Source organism: Nipponia nippon, unplaced genomic scaffold (assembly GCF_047370975.1).
Source record: "Nipponia nippon isolate SJK-2023a ecotype South Korea unplaced genomic scaffold, ASM4737097v1 scaffold_2, whole genome shotgun sequence".
In the NCBI taxonomy this organism is placed as follows: Eukaryota; Metazoa; Chordata; class Aves; order Pelecaniformes; family Threskiornithidae; genus Nipponia; species Nipponia nippon.
In genome coordinates, this window is record NW_028262336.1 from 52777716 (window position 1) to 52798722 (window position 21007).

Below are 21007 nucleotides of genomic sequence, written 5' to 3' on the forward strand. Positions count from 1 at the left end.
TGCTACACTGCCTCACTGTCCTCATGGGGAAATAGTTTCCCTTTCCACCCTGTCTGAAACTCTCTTACTTCAGTTTATGCCTATATCCCAAATAGTATCCTTGGCTAACAAAGGAAGATCATGCTCCCACTCAAATCAGTGAAAATTTTGTGAAAGGTTCCCATAAGAACGTGGTATTTCCCTTTTGCTTGTTTTCATTAACGTCATTGCCTGTTCCATACAGAGAGAAGGTCTCCAAATTCATATGCCATTGTCTTTATTTATTCTGCTTTCTTTACAGCCTACTTCTACAAATTAGACATGAAATACTCATGACAGTAAAGACTGGGGAATTCCAGATCTTCAGATTCATTAAACTGTATCTCCTATGGGATACATTGGACAAGCTTTTCATTTAAAAGGCAAGTGAAATCAAACTGTCAGTTCTGTTCAATAAGAACCAAATGAAGAACAGAACAATGACAACAACAAAATGTAATCATAATGGTGACAGCAGCTGTCTCTTCATGGGGTGCTCATGAGACACTATACAGAGCTTTTTTGGAAAAAAAAAAAAGGAAAGAAAAAACCAAACAAACGAACAAAAAACCCCAAACCCAACACCAGAAACAAGTTGTCTATAAAAGAAGGCTTATTTCCCTCCTGAATTGCTTAAAGGGATTTGTGAAACCTACTGCTGCTACGGCTGCCACCCCCACTTACCTTTTCTCAGTTAGGGAGTACAGCTGAAACCTTCATCTCTCTATATGGCCCTTCCAGTCATGCCATGTGTTGATTTAATTACAGTATCGCACTGACGTGTCCTGTGAAAATGCTCTGCAACTGGGCAGGGTGGTTTTCACTCTGGGAGTAGGAGAAAGCCTCATCTCTCACATGGATGACATTTTTTAACACATTATTAATTACTTTTAAAGAATAGCCTACAATTACAGTAAGAGTAGCAGCTTACTGATTTCACAGTAACCTATATGTATATAAGTGCACATTTAATATTTCTTTTAATGCACATTCTCATAGTTTTGTTTTATTCATTTGAAGGAGCAGAAAGATGGGAATGTCATTAAGTTTTCCCCTCTTTTTTTCTTATGATTCCCGTTTCTCATTGTCCAGCACCCCCTCCCCCCCAGAATCTCATGGCCACCATTCTTGCCAACATAAGGGACATATCTGAGGCTGAGTAGAAAAAAAAAAAAAAAATTCATGAGATGTTGTGAAGGAAAACCAAAAAGGCAGAGGCTTGCAAGTAAGTTACACAGGCTTCTGTGCAAAGGCTAATGTACTGTACTCAGGGAGTGTAATAAAAGGACTAAGACGACATGAGAGCATCATGAAGAGAACTGTATGTCTATCATCATTCCCAGCTGGATCCTCCAGCCAAACTAAATTTAGGAAGTACATGTTTTGGCTTCAACAGTGAGTCATATGATAACAATTATTTTCTTATTACTCAAAATTTGGAGGCTGAGAAGACACAGGATAAACAAGAGAGAGCAACTATCTTTGTTTGCCGCAAAGGAATGTCACATCTTTTGATACAATGTCTTCTCAGAAATATAAATCTTGATGTTATCAAAATTCAGAAAATGCAGTAATAATTAGGATGTGAATTCTAAAGGTATCTGGAGTATTACTTTTTATTGTTCTTTTTTTGTTTACCTATGGTTGTCACCATTTTTCTCTTAATTGGCAAAATTAATGTATATAAGATGTGATACATGCATTTCTACAACCTGGCCATAACAACAATTTTTAGATTGCAGACCATGCTCTATGACATCAGCCTACACAGCCTTATGATTTATCACCAGCTCTTCTCCTTTTAAATGAGAAAATTCTAAGATTTTTTTTTTTCTGTCCAATAATTTAATCTGTTTCATTCTGCTATGTTTTGCATTACAAAACACCTAAAAGAAAAGGTCAGTTTATAGCAGCTGGGACTGAAATTTACACCATATTGAATTCTAATATCTTTTTACTGCTAATTCTTTAACTATGATTTTGAAAGATGTCAAATCAATTTCTCAAATATGTAAATTAATTTCATTTTCAAAATGTTTGGATACCCAGCAGGAGAGTCTGAAGTTTCTCAAGACTTTAACAGTTGTGGAAAATCACCTCTTTTAAAACAGACCAGGATCTGATATCTCAAAAAATAAAGCATGCGAATAAGGGATTGTTTTGGAAAATGTAGGCTATAACCATTCTCAATCAATAAACTGTAGATAATGATTTTTGTCATGCTACAAGGATGATTTGAAAATTAATCTACTAATGAGGACAAGATAATGATTTTGTTAGTTAAGCATTATGAAACATTGACATTATTTTGCCTGTAAATCTTTTCAGTAAGATCCTTATTCATTCTGCTGTGACAGAAGACCAAAGTTTTTGAGATAATAAATTTAGAGAATATCTCTAGTGCTTCATTGGACTTTTTCAGCAGAGTCCCTGCCCTCTTGGCTAGGAAGAATTGCATTATCTTTGAAATGTTAAAGTAAACTTTTCAAAAAGCTATGTCAAGCAAACTTGAGTCCCAATGAGATCAGTAGGTATATTGGCCCCATCAGCTGCAAATGTAGAAGAAGATCAAGAAGGAGCACGCACTTCTGGAAATCCCGTTCTCACTAGTTTCCAGGCTGATTTATAAAAGAAAAAAACTGTTAGTTGGTTTTTCAGTGGTTCCCCTTCCTCCCCCAAGCTATGTAATTCCATGAAGTGTAAGATGGAAGAAAATATATGTTTATAGGAGTTCTACAGGCACAGACATCTGTACGTGCAAATATGTATATAAGTTTTCATGGCAATGTGTGTGCACATCTGTGATTGTACTCACACACATACATACACTCACACTTATATGCAAGATACTTTCTCAGTCCCTCTTCTTAATTTTCTTTAGTTTTAGATATTCACTATGGCAGTGATGGCGTAGAGATGATGCAATAGTTCTTCAGAGAGGAATAAGGTCCAGTTTTCAGTCCTTGCTCTATATGAGATGAAATTCTTAAGTGCTAAACAGGGACTAACACTCACTTCTCTCAGGCCCAGCAAATACCATAACATCTATGTGCTGGAATCTCTGCAGACCAGTGGACATGTGAGAGATGTGAATTTAAAGCCATCTCAGAGACAGTGACAAACAGGACAAAAGTCTCCTGTACTTAAACCTTTATGAAGTAAAGACCAGGACAGGGATATTTTCTCATAGTCTGATGCAGCCATGTTAAGCCCAGGATCAAACCTGGTGCTGTAAATACTGAACTGGAGAAAGACATTTCCACCTTTCCCATAGCCAGGAGTCTACAGAAAGGAACTCGGGTAACCTGCGGATACCGAGGTGTCACTGGATAATTGTCAAAGGACCTGCCTACCCTCATAGGCACTCTGTTCTTAGCCACCCTAATACTTTATTTCAAGAAGACTGACCTGTAAAAACACCTTCTCTGCAATTGTTCAGACAAAGCCCCTGTGGCTCTAAGGATCCCGCTCCACTAGGCAACTGCTGCCTTCTTACATGTAGTGATGCTGAAATCCTTGAAGCATAACTCTTAATTGCGGATCCTGATGTCGGTCCCTGAAAGAGTAGTCAGTCACTGATCCTCACCATTTGCTTCTAGGTATTTTAAAGCAACACCCTGCTCAACAATCTGGCTCCAATGGATTCCAGTTTTGGTCATTATTCTCTCCATTCATTGTAGCCTGTTTATCCGTCTCAAACTAGGCAGCAAGTCATTTAAAAGTTAATCAGTGCAGTGCTCAGCATTTCAATAGCTGTCTCCTTTTATGTGTCTAGACATTAGTTGAGGAAACCAACTCAAAGAAATGAGCTATAGTTGCTGTCTGGAACTCATACCTCATCCCTTCTGAATTTCAGAAATGGTTCATCAGGAAGCTTGTGTTCCAGACCTTAAGTTTATTCTGAGTCAGATGCAAAACCAAAAGAGATCATTTTCCATGCAGTTCACAGCAATGCCAGTCTCAGTAGCAGAGTTGAATTTGTAAATTTTCCATCACACACAACATGAACTGATTGTGTATTATTTTTTCCCACTTAGGATCAAAATTTTATGAGAACTGCTGTACGTAGGTCCTTACCATTAGATGACTTATTAAACTGGAACTCTAAACATTCGCCTAATGCTAAGCAATATGTAGATGTGAGCATTGTCTCTCTGACTTTTTTTTTAAAAAAGAGCAAACATTTCTACGGCTAACTAGGAGCATTAAAGAGTAAATAAGCTCTAGAATTTTAGACTGACATACACATGAAATGTATTCAAAAAACCAGGCATATAAATCATAAACAGTAGTCTGTTTGCCATGTCCAGTATAAGCAAATAAATCCAGTTGACATCTTTGGAAGTTATATACGGTATAAAGAGAAATTAGATATTGTTTGTTTTTGCCTGAAGTAGAAAAATGGTATTCATGATGTACCTCACCTTTGTATTTCCTAAGCATTTATTAGTTATTGCTGTCCCTTCATGTGTGATTGTTTCTGTAGCCCTTGCATAATTGGTGTGATTGATGCATTAGATGTTCATTTGTAAATTAAGCGCTGGATTTCATTTTCTAAATAAATGTTTTATTAACCAAAGTAATTATGGCAGAAAGTATTAAATTCTCCAAAGAAGTAAAAGCCCCATTTCTTTAACCTCTCTTTCTCTTTTTCTTTCTCTCTCTTTTTTTTTTTTTTTTTTTTTTTTTAAATGAACATGAATTAGAGCTGCAGCATGGTGGAAAGAATGCAGTCTGGTGTGCAAAAGCTCTCTATTGAAAAAAAAAAGGCCAACAAAAAGACCTCCAGCTCCTCAGAACATGAGAAAACAGTATGAATAAAATGAACAGAGGCATAAAACAAACAAACAAAAAAATGGTTTAGATGCTAGTTTTGTAGAAGCTTACAAAGTTTCTTTCCTTTTTAGTTAGTTACTCTTACTAATAGAAAATAACCGAAAATACAATATAAAGTACTTTATTGTCAGTCCCTTAGTTAAAGGAATATTAGCAAGTCGGTATTAGTGCACTGTTACAGTTTTACTGGCTTAATCAAGAGACCAAAATAGCAAAGCCCAACATTTTTGCTGTACTTAAGTGGGCAATCCAGGTCACATCTGCTTTTTTGGCTACATTTCATTTTGAGAAGGAATGTTCCTACATAGCATCCCTGATGATATTAAATGATAGCCTGAGCTTCTTCCATTCTCAGACAGCCAGTTTCTCTTCCATATATTCCATCACCTACAAGAAATACATGCAGGTAATACAGAAAATAACCATTTATAATTACTTTGTCACCATTTTTATTAAACATTTATTTGGTTAAACATTTTATTTTGGTTTCATTTTTGCCATTCTCTAGATGTGATTTTCCTATGATAGGAAAAAAAAAAGAGAGAAAAAGAATGTGACATTTGGCTAAGCTTTCTTTTTTCAACCTCTGAAGCGGGAAATGTTTGAAAATTTTCCATGGGAACTTTTTCATTTTGGAAAATGTTTCTTTCATGGAACAAAAATAGTTCATTTGGAATATATTAACTAGAATATATTCTTCAGTGAAACACTGAATCATAGTTGTTACAGTGTACTCCAAAGCAAAATTGGTGACAATTCTTTCAACAATTTGCATGGGGTTTTTTTTGCCTGTCAAAATGTATTCTTTGTAAAATCTGAAATATTTCACATGTAAGTACAAATTTGATGAAAACAATTAACATTAAGAAAGGAAGAAAAAAGTTAAGTAAAATGCCCAGCCTTTCAGAATGGACATTCTGCCACAATTCTTTGGGGAAACTTTCAAAAGGTTTCTTTTATTCCTCTGCAACATAAAAAAATCCCAAACCTCTTTTTAATATTAATCTAAGATCTCTGGCTAGCTTTAGTGAAAATACTTTCTTAAAAAGCAAAGAAACATACAAACCTGTCTTCATTACAAATATTTCAGTAATGTTTGAAATACTGTCACAGAGTGAGAGCTTAAATCCTTTAACATTTTTTACTATTCCCACATAGCTCTACATCTGGGTAAAGTTTCAGGTTAAGATTTTGGTTTTGCACTTATTTTATTACTTTGTCTTACTTTCTCTAAATTATTTCTAATTAACTTTTTCTTTCCGGAGTGAGGTTATCTCAATCTGCTGCCCTTGCAAAAGAAGACATTCAAACAAAAACCCATGCCAAAGCAAATTAAAATGTTGAAATGTAAAATTTGTTCACTAGCACCTGCATAAGTCTTGCCTGTACAGCATTTAGCTTTATGTTTAGTGGATAAAGTGCAAGACCGGCAAACAAGGATATTTAATCTTGATTTATCTAAAGGCATAGGTAGAATAACAGTTCTGGCTGCCTTTCCGGTGCACCTCAAGCAAGACCTGGAAGGACCACCTGCAGAGACGACAGGAGAATTAAAATTGTTTAGTCAATTGAGGAACAATTACTGGCTTTTAAGGTGGTGGTTTTAGCACATAAACTATGTCTACTAGGAAAAGATCCGAGCCCATGGAGTCATTTTTCCAAGGTATGATACAGCAATTACATATAGCCAAGTCTACATTATTCGTAACTTAAAATGAGTAACAGTCAGCACACATACAGAGAAGCTCTTTGCTAAGTTGAGTTGTTTGTCTTGGTGTCAGTGTAAGCATTGGTACAGAGTGGGAAACGGAGCAGCAAGACAAAGAAAAGTCACACTGTGTAGAGTTCATTGGAAGAATTAGTGATGATTTAAGAACAATATAGCATTAACTCATCAAGGCTGCATAAAAGCAGCTCTACACTTGCCACTTAAGCCTGTCATATAAAATAAATAATCTCCCACCTTCATGTACTTGTTTGCTTAAAAAATAAATTAAAGTTAAAATTAAAATTAAAATTATTAACAATTTCAGACTGAATTGTCAGGTCTGGATCTTAGGGAAATGACACAGACAGTTCAGGAGATTTTCCAGAGAGACATAGAAAGTTGTAATTTTCATTATTCTACTTCCAGGCTGAAATTCTGGTACCACTGAAGCCAGCTGTAATTTTGGCATTTGCTTCTTTAGGGTCAGATCTCATCCATAGCAAAAAGATATTTCTTGCTACAGTCTCCCTAGTTTTATTTCCCATTTAATTCCCCGTGCTTGTATTTCTACAGAAAGATATAAACTTCAGACCATGAAACCTGTTCCTATTAACACCAGATAGAAGGTGAGAGACAGAGGGATGCTGGGTCTTGCAGACAGAATAGCTTGAATTTTAAACCAAACACAGCTGTATAGAACTAAGAGGATCTCCCATGTGTTCGAAATGCTATCATTTCACATCTTATTTATCTATACCCATTTATACAAAAATTAAATAAATCTCTGTCAACTTCTAGATAAGCTCAAAAGGCTAAGAGTAACAATTTAATTTACAACTTTTTCCTAAATCCATTTTCTGCCAAATATTTTTACAAGCTGGTGCCTAACTCAATTTGTGAAAATGCCACTTAGCAATGGGAAAACTGAAGTTGCTTTTGGAAAATTCTGCTGAATTAATTACATATGGTGTCTAATTTCTTTCTGGTATGGAATTCTAGTATATATTAGTCACTTAAAATGTGTTGCAATGAAACATAGTTTTTATTTTTTTAGTATTAAAAAAAAAAACTAAACAAAAAACCTGCTTGGTACATAAAAGATGTTCAGCAAAGATAGCTTTTTCCCTGGCTTTATGGACAGAGCAGTGAAAACTGCATTGGTATTACTATACTCTTAATACCTGCAAACCAATATGTTAAGCACAGAACAAAAGACCAGGGAATAAACTGGATAACTGCTCTGTATTTTCCAGTGGAATCTCTTGAAATCATTCTTCTTTTCCTTAATAAACTAGAGGTTAGAAAAGGAATGCAAAACTGAGCAGCTGTGAATTGGGGTAAAAATAAACCCCATAAACTCCTCTGTTAGATTATGGGATTCTCAGTGTAAAACACTGTAACAAAGTCCAAATAATGATCACTTCCAGTGCAGGATTTGTAATATAAATTGAGATAACTTTTTAGGTGAGTGATGGCTAAGGTTGATTCCCCCTCCCACTGCCACTCTGTTTTGGCTTTAGGATTGCTCATGAGTGATTTACAATGTGTTCTGAAAGGCAATCTTCAAAATGCAGAAGTAGAGAGAACAAAACTATGCAGAAAGCTCTGTCTTCAGATCTGCTCAGCCAAGACTGTTCCAAGGGAAGCGGTTTTCTGGCCACTGCACTGCTCCCTGGACCAGCCTCAAAGGCGCCCAGCCTTTCATCACATTCAACTTTAATGTTCCCATATTTTTCTTTCTACTGTTATGTCATCTGGACATGGGTAGAGAAGAGTAAGCTTATTCTATTCTCTTTATCAAATTTTTTACCTATATCCTAAGCAGCTGGTGAGAAGAAAAGCCTTTAAAGAACATTTTTTAGAGTCCTGGAAGTTCTTACAGGCACTCTGGAAACAGGAGGACATAGCCTAGCAACCTAGGCTAGAAAAGAAGAACCTTCCACAGAACCTTTCAGTTTTGAAAATTTTAGATGTTCTTCCTGTTATTTCTGACAATGATTGTGTGCATATTTCATAACCTTTAACTATGGTACTTTCTGTCCGAAGAATCACCTTTGTAGGTGGCAACTTGAATTCTAAAGAAATAAGCAATTGTTTTTTTAGCAAACATGGTATTCTTCTCCACTTGCATATTTCTCCTTAGTTATAGTGCATGCGCTGAAGTGGGGAAGAAAAGTAGTATGAGTCAAAATATTTCTGATTGCATTTAAGGTTGCTTTATAATGTCAGCTTCTCAGGGAACACTAAGGTGTAGTTTTGAACAGGCAAAATATATTTGCTTAATCATTTCTCTGTAGTTGTAGCAATGGTTTAGAGATGTGTTTTACCCTGGTAGCTGAACTATGTAGCATTAACAGTAGTTATTTTTGCAGGATACTTCAGAGTGTTAGTGTTGTGACGAACCCAAAGAGTTGGCATGAGTCAGACACTCTGGAAAATTATTAGAAAGTTTAATGCATTATTTCATATGTGTCTAAAACATCTGCAGAGTTCTCTGAAACTCAGGAACAATGCTGTGACCTGGGCCTGCACTTTATTGATATTCCTAGGAGAAAATGTTCTTTCACTTATTTCTGATTGCATTCACTTCAAATCAAATTCAAAACAAAAAAAAAAAAAAAGAGAGAGAGAAAAACAAAAAGAAAAAGATCCTCTCCTATTTTTTTTAAAAAAAGTTAGAAGCTAATTAAAAAAGCATTTAGTCAGACTGGAATATAAATTATTTTTAAAATCCTTAGGAAAGGATGTAGATAAAGATTTGTTCATTGTTGTTAATGTATCTGAACAAGATCTTTCAACAAAACATTTCTAGTTGGAAAATGATTATTCAATGAGCCTGAAAGAGTTTGTGGGAAAGGGTTAGATTTACCTCATTTCTTAGTGTAAATAAGACACATATGAAAAAAAAAATATTCAAAGCTGTCAGGACATTTTCAAAATGAAGAATACAGGTGGACAACTCCCAGTATGTAAAAACTTCTAATATGAAAATATAACAGAGCTACAATAAAAAATTCATCATTTAAGATTTTAAATTGTCTATCTATAGAAGCCTTATTTATTATACAAGAATTGTTTCTAACAAATTGTACTTGATTTCTGGAACTGAGATAAAAAAATTAGAATTAGCAACAATTAAATTTTATAGTGAAAGTACATATTCTATATGTATTTAACAAACGGTTTTGACAAAACTGTATGGTGCCACTCATATTGCCTATGTTGTTCTTTAGCTTGCAAGAATGGGCTCAGAATAGTTGGGCTAAAGTGTTTCAAAATGGCTGAAAAATAGTGCAGAGGGATTTGAGATGTAGTGAAAGGAAGAATAGTTTTAGAGAATATCTAACTCAAAGCAAAAACTGTTGAAGGAAGACAGAGACTCAGTCCCTTGTGTGTAGATAGTATTTGGTTTATAAGACTCCAATTAGCCTTAATCCATCTCTTCATTCAAAATGAAAGGATGTTTTTAAACATTCATCATGTTTGTTCTGGAAGGTGATTAAATATCTTAGTCACTAAGGAATGCGAATTTTATTTCAGTGTGAACCTAACATTATTTTTTGATTTCTGAAACAAGGGTGTATAAAACAGGCAACAAAATGTACTGTATATGATAGTTTGAGAACAGATGCGTATTTTATGTGCAAGAACTTAAATAGCTGTAAGCTCTAACTGCTTTGCTTATGTGAAATAAAAGTGTAAAAGCAGTTTTCAGCAGCATGGCTGTTTTATGTCAAATTAAAAAACAATGACTTTTTCTTCAAGTTTAGACTTGTAATTATACAACACAGGGAATTTTGTTGCAGGTTATTATTTCTTTTTAAACTGATGCCAGCAAGGTGCATTTCAGTGACTGGCAACTCTTTCCAATACAAACTCTGAAAAATAGCAAGATTTTACCATGTGTACTTCTTTTTTATCATTGGCCTAGACATCTTATGCAAGAGAGAGATTCTAGCTCTCATGAGTCTCTGTTTAATTTCCATGAAGAGACTAGATTTTTTGATATTCTGCTCTTGTTTCAGAGAAACACTCACATTTTGGCTTCCGCTACAGCCTATTGCTGTGGCAGCTTTTGAAATTTTTTATCCTTTTGGAAATATTTCTTGAGATGGAGTTTAAAAAGACAACTGCAAACTGCAGGGGGCTGTTCAGAACCCGATGAGTAAGCAGAGAATTCAAGGTAGACTAAGAGGAACCCTTCTGTTTTGAAATCAGGTTTTAGGCAATTATTGATACTAAAAAAGGAGGGTCAGAAACTTCCTTGCAGGCAATGGAAAAAAAAAAAATCAGCACCATAAACTTTGGATAAGAACCATTATATGTTTCTAGCCAATATTAAAAATATTCTATTAATACTAGTTATTTAACAGTCCCAGTTAACTACTACTGTTATCTAATGGATATATGAACAACACAGTTATTTATCCTCTGTTATCTGGCAAATAGTCAATAAAATCAATACTTGCCTGAAACTTTTAGAAACTTGCTCAGTGGTATATTTCCCTTCTTCCTGGCTGTAAAAATCTCCTGCTGGGCTGATCTGATGGATTGACACATTTTCCCCAGCTATCTTCAATAAAATTGGTTCTGGATGCTTGGTGCCCCCAGGCTGGCTGTCTTTTCCTCTTGTTTCCTTGCTGTCACTTGACCAGCTAAAATGAATGTGTTCTCTGCTCTTCTTCTCTTGGATCTTTATTAGGCTCTGAAGGGTCACAAGTGGAGCAAGACCACAAGGAAAATGTTAAGAATGATCTCAGTGAAAACACTGTTGTGTCTTTTAAGGGACAGTCAATTTTGAACATACACATAACAGAGATTTGTACTGGCAGCAATAAAATTACTGTTTTCTGGAACTACTCTCTGTCTCAAACTGTCTAATCAATCTCAGGCAAAAATATTACCCATAAAATATCCATATGATAGTAATAACCATAGACATCCAGGATGTACTGGAGAGGAGGAAATTGGTGTTTCTTGCATGCGATAACAGAAAAGAAGCAGAAAATGACATATAAAAGTGAAATTCTTTGAAAAAATAAATGATTTTTGTTTTGCTTTTCAAAATTTCAAGTCTTATTCCCAAGTCAAAAAAAGAAATCTGAAATACCAGTGAGCAAAAATAGAAATGTTTTCCTGTTTTAACTTACAACTTTCACTTGCAAGATTTTCTGAGTTATTATTTATTAACACAAAAAAAGTAAGTACAAATTTAGGTCACAAACAAATATGTCTAGTCTCAATATAATCTCCCAGACAACATTTTTTAATATATAATTAACCATGATAGAAGTTAGCTTCTAGACAATGTGTCTTCCTAGCAGAGAGAGGCTGAATGTCAGATGAAAATACAGTACTTGATTTTAATCAACAGATTTAAACCTCTGTGAGAGTTTTTTTTTTGGGGGGTGGGGTTTTTTCCATCAAACATTAAAATTTACCTAGACTGTTTTTAGAGTTACTCCCTAAGAGCAATAGCCTGTTCTGATTTTAAATAAATCAATTTTTTTTACAAACTTGCCAGTACTCCTAAAAAACTTCTGACCTAGTATGAAGTATAATGTTGTTCTGGTTTATCTCAAGGCTAAACTCTAGGAAATGTCTTTTGTTGCAAGGAGAAGTGAATTTTACTAGTATTTAATGCATTCTGGGACTCATCACCAGGTCCTGACCATAAATATGTTTATAAACAGACTACCTGATCTAAGATTTTAAACACCTGCCGGCCAATGTCTTACTTGTAAGTACAAATGTCAGAGAGTATTAAATTCTTCCTGAAGCTGTTGGTATTTCCTGAGAATCTATGTGTTTGCAATTGTAACCTAGAGTTTTTAAAGAAAACATGTAGTCTTCAATAGGCATGGGATTCCAGGTCATTAGATTTTATATTCTGAAGTCATTGCTGTTTAATTATCATCTAATACTGAAACTTCTCTGCCTGTTTTAATAGGATGGAGTGGGTTGAAATGGATTAGGAGTAAAAAACAGTTTTTCTTTTAGAAATCCAGTCTTTTTTTGATCAAACTTGGAACTGGCATGAAAAGCAATTTAAAAAGAACAATGATGACGATATGTAGAAATTTGCTATCAGAATTGCAAATAAATCACACGATTCCTTTTTTAACTAAGTAAAAAAATGGAACACTCAAAGTTAAAATATTAAATTACTAATATTCTAAGATTCCTGTATTGTGTCAGAAAAAGATGAGAAAATTGGCCTACATGGAGCACCTGGTTTTGTTTTGCTTGACATGTTGCAATTAGATGTTGTTTCAGATGTGCACCAAAGTATGGAAATGTCAAAAACTTGTTGATGGAGTTTTGTGGCATTCTGCACCAGATAATACTTAATCTTATGTAAAGTAATTACCTCATCATTGTCATCATCATATCTAAGCTCCTTCCTTTAGAAAATGAAGAAAGATGGTTGACATCTGCCAGGTAGTCTTGTTCTTGTCCTCCTGTTCTCTCCTGGTCTGCACAGAGCAAAGTACTGTGTTTTCCTGACAGCAGTTTACTACAGAGAAAATACAGACTGGACATAGTCAAGTTTAAGATGTGTTTTCCTGACAGCAGTTTACTACAGAGAAAATACAGACTGGACATAGTCAAGTTTAAGATGTTCCTTGTATGTTCCATCTCATTGCTTTGAGACAAACCATAGGTAATTATTTGTTTTTATGTGCAGGTAAGCATTGCTTTTATGATGGAAAGTTTCAGTATGTTAGAGAAGTGAAGTTGTTCCAGCACAGTGAACATCATTGTCAGCTTCTGGGTAAATGTGCAGCTAAGTGTTGTCAAAAATATGGACATGTTGAAAATAAGTAGCTGAAACAAAAAATGTTTTTGAATTTGTAGGTACAGTTTGAGCATCTATTTTACACTCTTTTTGAAGTAAATTAAGCAAAAATATTTGAAGACCTGTGCTGTAGGCTCTGCATTTGAATAATCTCTGTAAAATCACCAGAAAGAGCAAAGGTGCTCGCAGTAACCCACTCTCCCAAGCAACTATGTTATTGCAAATTTGGACTCTCCTAACCCTTGTGGATTCAGTCCTAAAACATTACAAAATTATAATACAGATTGGACAAAACAAAAGTGCATAGAACAGAAGCAACATTGTCCGTGTGAAAGGGAAGCTCCCAAACAAGAAGTTCTCCCAGCTTCCTTAGGGTTAAAGAACAGCAGTCCAGTCAGCATGAAAAAAATTTTGCAGGCAGACTTCTTCCTTTTGGAAAAGTAATATTATGTGTATATGTGTTGAAATGTAAAAAGCCAAAAAAAAAAAGCAAGGATGAATTCCTGCCTCACATTGTGTAAACTCTGAGCCTTCATTTCCTAGTTTTATTTTCCTTCTAAAAGTACATGAGTGGTCGACTGATAATTCACAAGATAGTAGGACTATATGGGTGCCCATTCCCATTGATTTCAACACTTGATGATGTGTACAAAATTGTATACACTGATATGGTGGGATTGAATTGTATCAGAAGAAAATGACAATATTAAATTTGTTTGTTTATTTTCTAAAATCATTGTCTAAAATCCATGAGGCAATTATAGAAGTTCAACTTATTCCTAAGACTTATTTACTTATTCTGAAGTAAAGACTGAGAAGTAACCATTTCTTCATAAGCAGGAGATATAATTTAGCTAACAATTAGTATCAACAATTAATACAGCAAAAAAACTGAGTTAAGCTTTTATAGTTTTGATGAAATATGCTTATCAACAATATTATTACTCATTTACAGTACATATTCTAAATCCCTAAAATATTGTCTGGTTTTTCACTTGAGAAAATTGATACATTAATGTGCAGTAAGGGGTAAGGTATCCGTTACTTCATGTTAGATCAATCAGTCTATACATATCTATAACAAACAGTGAGTAATAATTGTTTTGTTTACCTCTAACAGATAGAAACACTGTAAATTAATTCATGTAACAGAGAAGTTCTAGACCCTTATGCAACACAGTTTTTTATGTCATACATACACCCAGTTTTATGTTATAAAAACATCACTCTGGGGGGCTGTAGTAAAACCCTGAAATGATTTGGGGCACTCTGAAATGAAAACTCACACAAAACAGTAGTTTAGCTTTAGGGCCACAGAGCCACCAAGTAGACTCAGTCAAAGGCTAAATGGTGTAGATCAAGCCAGTCTGCTTGTTGTGGTTTAACCCCAGCCAGCAACTAAGTACCATGCAGCCACTTGCTCACTCCCACCCCGTGGGAGGCGGGAGAGAATCAGAAGAGTAAAAGTGAAAAAACTTGTGGGTTGAGATAAAGACAGTTTCATAGGTAAAGCAAAAGCCACGCATGCAAGCAAAGCAAAATAAGGATTTCATTCACTACTTCCCATGGGCAGGCAGGTGTTCATCCATCTCTAGGAAATCAGGGCTCCATCATGCATAACAGTTACTTGAGAAGATAAATGCCATCACTCCAAACATCCTCCCCTTCCTTCTTCTTCCCCCAGCTTTATATGTTGAGCATGATGTCATATGGCGTGGAATATCCCTTTGGTCAGTTGGGGTCAGCTGTCCCAGCTGTGTCCCCTTCTTGTGCACCCCCAGCCTACTCGCTGGTGGGGTGAGAGGCAGAAAAGGCCTTGACTCTGTGTAAGCACTGCTCAGCAGTAATGAAAACAGCCCTGTGTCACCAACACTGTTTTCACCACAAATCTAAAACATAGCCCCATACTAGCTACTATGAAGAAAATTAACTCTGCCCCAACCAAAACCAGCACACTGCTCCAGAGTGAGCTAGTTCAAAGCCCTATAGTTGTAAATAGTCATGCTATTTGACTTTTGGACTAGCAGCTTGTCCTTTGCCTTCTTTCTGTTAGCAGTATAGTCTTAGCAGCCTACGTGTATCTGCCTTTCACCTGTAACTTCCGGAAGGATGTTGAATTTTGAACAACTTCCCAACACTTGTGCTATACCTCATGTGTCTGATGCCTTCTACTCAGCAGTTATAGGGCTGCATGTGAACAATTTGATGAGTTTGGGGCCTCCAGGTGCAAAAGAGACATTGATGAACTGGAGAGGGTCCAGTGAAGATCTGCTAACATGTCTGGGGGCTGGAGCACATAATGTGTGAAGAGACATTAAGGGAACTGGGCTTGTCGGAAAAGTAATTGTTCCTCATTTGCTCAAATACAAGAGGGTATTAAATGAAGCGAGTCCAAAATAAATAAAATGAAGTAGTTTTCCACACTTACCATTATACCATAAAGCTTCCTGCCCCACAGTGTTGTGGATATTAAATCTATATCACTTCAAAAAATTATTGGAAGAAAATAAGAATGAAATCTCTAATAAGGCCATTAAACGGAAAGACACACTTTCTGTCTCAGAAAGAAATCCTGACTTTCAAATTGCTTTAGACTGAAAGAATCCTGAGAAAGTATTCCAACATACTTGCTGAATCCTTTCACTCTTCCTCAAGTGTCTGATGTCAGATATCACCAGGAACTAAGCTAGATGGACCTTTAATCTGATGTGGTATGGTTGTTTTTGCATGTTGCATCTTTGATAACGAGAATATCAGGTGAAGGAGGAGAGGGGCTCCAGATCATTCCCAGTGGCAAGATAACTCGTGCATTTGAACTCTGCTCCATTATATAAGAGTGAAAACCCTGATCAGTTCGAGCATAGGCAAAGACACGAAAGATTCCCCTTGAATCAACCAGGCAGCTGAAGAGCCAAGTATGTGGGTGAGCTCTGAAAACTGGAGTTGTTTATTGAAGCACGTCATTACAAACATACACAGTGCTGACTGCTGAAGTACTCCTGCTGAGTTGGGGTAGGAAATTTGGTTTTCCATTCTCCCACTGCAGACATATGTCACTGTTCTGCATCAATATTCTCGTGTTTGAACCATCTAGGTTGGGGGCTAATGAAAAACAAAGGGCTGATAATTGGTGTTCTTAAAATGCAATGAATTAAAGAATGACAAATTGGACAGAAACAGTTGGAGGTTCTTTGTATCGTTCTTGGCTAAGAATTTGATTATCCAGCCAAGTTATGAAAGGAAAATAAAATATTTTCCTGACAATGTTAAACTGTTTAAGAGTATCTAGAGACTAAATACTAGACATAGTTAAGGAAGTAACTGAACACTGATTAAGTTCAGGTGGACTATTCGGAAGCTTAGAGCCAGAACCAGCATATTCCATTAAAATTTATAATTTGTAGATAAATCTTATTTCTACATTTTGATTTACATTTAAGAATAGTTTAGAAAAAGTAATCAGAAATGTGGTGAATTATAATACTACACAGATTTTATAATGTCTTTATGCTCAGCAGGAGACAAGGAATTTGCAAAAGAATTACTGGCACTAATACAACACAACTGGGAGATAATAAATCCTAATGCTTTGGGAAAAGGAACAATATACATTACATAGGCATCAGCAAAAGTATCTCCCATCTTTTTTCCAAATCCAAATCAACCCAGTTTACAAGGACATTGCTTTCTTGTTCATAATAATAACTGGGGACTTACTTAAGTTGAAGGGTATTGTTAGATTGCTATTATGTTACTATTATTATTATATACTGATATAAATTCAAACAGTGTGCTATATAATGATAAGAATAAAACTAAGCTGGTCATTATTTTCTGAGTTCACTTTTAAAAATTATTATTATTATTAATTATTTATTATTATCATAAACTGTATACTGACATTTATTTAAAAAGCAAATGCTATTTGCAGTTAGAGATCAAAATATGGTTTAGAAAAATAAAATTTTGTTAAAGATAGATCAAAGAACTTGCTGCTGGCTGACGAATTTGAATGCTGGTTTTGGTTATGTTTGTATAGAACATAGATAATTAACAAAAATCTGCCAACTCTTCACCATGTTGCATGCCTCTTCTGCTCTATAACCTATCTTTTCTTTCCAGCTTAGGAGTTACTTTATCTATTCTTTTGTGTTCAAAACAAGTCCCAATTCTGATTAAAGCTTTGGGCAATTGTATAAAATTTTCCGCCACCAGCTGAATGTGGTCTTATAAAATGTTTCTTTAGAAGTGAATTGCTGATGACCTTACTGAATTTTCTCTAATGAGTCAAATCATATGCAAGCCTCGGTCTCTAGCCTTGGCAATTTTTTAATGTCATTTCCTCTTCTAATTCTTCTCTGCATGAAGTCAAGGATAAAAAAAAAAACCTTTCATGAGACAGTGCAAATCCACTTGCATAACTGTGCATGCCACATCTCCAACTCTCTCCTTTCTCCTTCTCAACAGCTAACTGGCGTACTGTTGAAGTTGCCTTTCTCCAAAATTGCCAGTCAACACAGCCAACAAGAATGAGAAGAAGAAGAGTGGGCAGATAAAGTACTGAGTTGCTTAAATAACTCTTACCATGTTCACTGTAACTACCTCCCGCCCAGTCACACTTCCCCACTCTCTTTTCTGCAGCACTGCCCTCCATCCTTCCTTCAGTTAACAGTGCTCTCCACTTGCATGTCATTTTCATTATATGAGATGACATCCAGGAGAACAGTGAGCTTCACAAAACCATTTATTAAAAAAAAAAAAAAAATCAGTTTTTTTGTTTGGATCTTAATTAGTTGAAACTGAAGCCTATCTGGCATTTGATGAGATCGGAACATGAGCCATCAAGAGAATAATGAGAAAACAGTTATAGTCTCAGTCCAAAATTTTTAGACTGTCAGTCTAGTCAGTTAGTACTGACAGTCAGTACTGATTTAGGCTTTGTACGTCTTTACTTAGACACCTGCATGTGGACTTCAGACACAAAATTTTGGGCACCTGTTTTTAAAGATCTTGGCCTAAAGCAATTTCATGTTTGAGAAATGCTGTTCAGTAACATTGGTCTGCTTCCTCAGTTTGCGAATTTCGGTTGACATGTTTGACATCCTGTCCAATCAGAATATAGCCCACTTGAAAAGCTAAGTACTTGACTGGTTGGAAAATTATATGGAACAGTACACCAAAGCAGTAATTTTGGAACTGTCAGACCTGATCAGGACAAAAAGCAAATATATTTTAAAACAGGATATGACCTTCTGAAAAAAAAATATTCAAATATATTTCTTCTCAAATATAACTCTGCTTATTTTATTCTTTATTTTGTTTTTCCTTGTGCTTGAAGCGCAAATAAGCACTTTTTTTCCAGTATGAATGGAAAAGATGGGAGACCTGCTGATTTGGGTATTAGACCTCTAGACCTATGATCTTATCATAGCACATGGAAATCTATTGGGTTTTAGGTGAGCGGTAGGTAGGACTGCTTATTGTCTAGAAAACCTAGAAAAATGGCCACTAGATATGCACAGAAAAGCTAAACTGGCTTATTTGATAGCCTGTGCTATGTTAAGTCAATCTGTATGTGTGTAGTAACGTGTTGGGACTTACCTTCATCTGAGCATTCAACATGTTGTACTGGGCATGGCTTTCTAAGAATTATCAGTTTCATCAAGTTAGAAGTAAAGCAAGGCATGGCAAAAAACCACACTACTGCTTTTAGAGTTGTTGGGTTGAGCAAACATGACATTTAAAAAAGGAAGAGAGAGAGATCTAAGCAATGACATTCAGACCTGGACATAAGCCCCTCTGAAGGACAAGTTTTGGCTCAACTCATCTGGCACAGGAGTTGTTCCTGCTTTGATTTTGAATCCCTTGACAAGACATGGCTTTCTTTAAATTCCCGACTTTCACACAGAAGCGATGACGGTCACAGTGGTCACATGGAGTGTTCACAAAATGACTTATCAACTTAATAGCATCATAAGATTTAATTCTCACAAATGACCTGTAACTCCAACTACTCTTCTAGTTGTTCTCTTTTTGAAAAGTCATCGATCGCCCCACTTACGAAATTGAATATTCTGAAGACAACCATGTCTCAAAATGCCTAAAACATTGGTTGCTAGAAAACCACAGCTCAGACATTCAAAAAAAGGGAGAAGGATGAAAATCCAGAGCAGCCAAAGAAATTTTCCAATACCAATGAAAAAGAAGGTTTAAAATAATAAGCTTATTTTAGAAGTTCTATGTGGTGCAATATCTCATCCACAGTGAATACTGAGGAAAATATAGCAAATAAAAGAGGAAATTAAACTACTGTAAAAATTACAGATAAGTAATTTTCTGAATGGTCTCCCATTAAGACTATTTGTTTCATGCAGTAATAGTTAGATACAATGGGTTTTGTTTTACTTTTACAGACTGTATTATTCTTATGGATTTAAGAATTACATAGACGGGTTAAAAAATTTTTAAAAACCCATAATAATAATAATAAAAAATATAATTTCTCATTCTTTTTGACAGAAAAAGAGATAAAATGGAGAACACACTTCTTAGTAAATGTAAGGAGGAAACTGTAGTTCAAGATTTCTGCTGATTCCTTTTTTTAAGTTAAGTCTTTATCTGCTATTTACATTTAACACAAAATATACAGTTTCTCCACAGCCTAATGTGAAATGTACATTTTTGATAGCAGTTTCTTTCTACCTAAGCAGATATGAGTTAATTTATTGCTGGTTTAGCATAAGGACACCCACTAGATCAGAACTGCACAAGGTTGTGCCACACAGTGTTTCGCTGGCTCCCCCTGCCCAGGCTAGATGTTCCAGGCATTTCAGTTTTGTTCCATTCTTGGTCTCTCTAGAAAAGAAATTGGCAGTCATGACAAATTTTGCCGAATTTAATCTTCTGTTTTCTCATGTCAAATAAAGGAAACATCAGAAGGCAAGAAAGTGTGTAAGAAATGACAACATATAGATAGATAATTTTTTTCAACATTATATTCTACAATTCTTATTTATTTATTCCTACAGTAGTACCTAAGTGTCACAACTGAGGCTGTCTATATGAAGCTGAAGATTTTACAGCTGTAAAACACAGCAGTTTCTGCCTAGAACACTTACAGCTGAATGCAGCTCCAGCTGATGTAAATGTGACCCATGCGTATGCACTTGCAGTCTGGATTTTTCCACTCCGGTCACGTTTCTATAGTCAGACCCATGTTTTTGAAACCTGGTGTCAGAATCAGTCTGTGCAGATCCAGTTGCAGAATCTGGGTACACTTATATTCCTTTTGTTTTTATCAAGATACTAATTTTGTGTCAGCAATTGCTTTTGCTACTAGCAACGATTTTTTCTTTCTTATTTTTTTTCAGAATCTAAAAGTATCAGTATCCTTGAAACCTACAGTAGGCATTGACTAGTGGTGCCTGGTACTTAGATGAAGAGAGGATTTAAATCTTTCAGCCCATCAATCATGCATTGTTCCCAACCCTGAAAAAAGAAAAGAAAAAATGAATGATGGTGTAAGTCCCACTAAATTTTACCACTAAGAGGTACATTGAAAACACAGATACTTTTAAGGAAAACTTGCAAAGAATAAAGGCGTTCATCCCCAGCAGTGTTAAAAGTAAAGTCCAGTTGTGCACCAA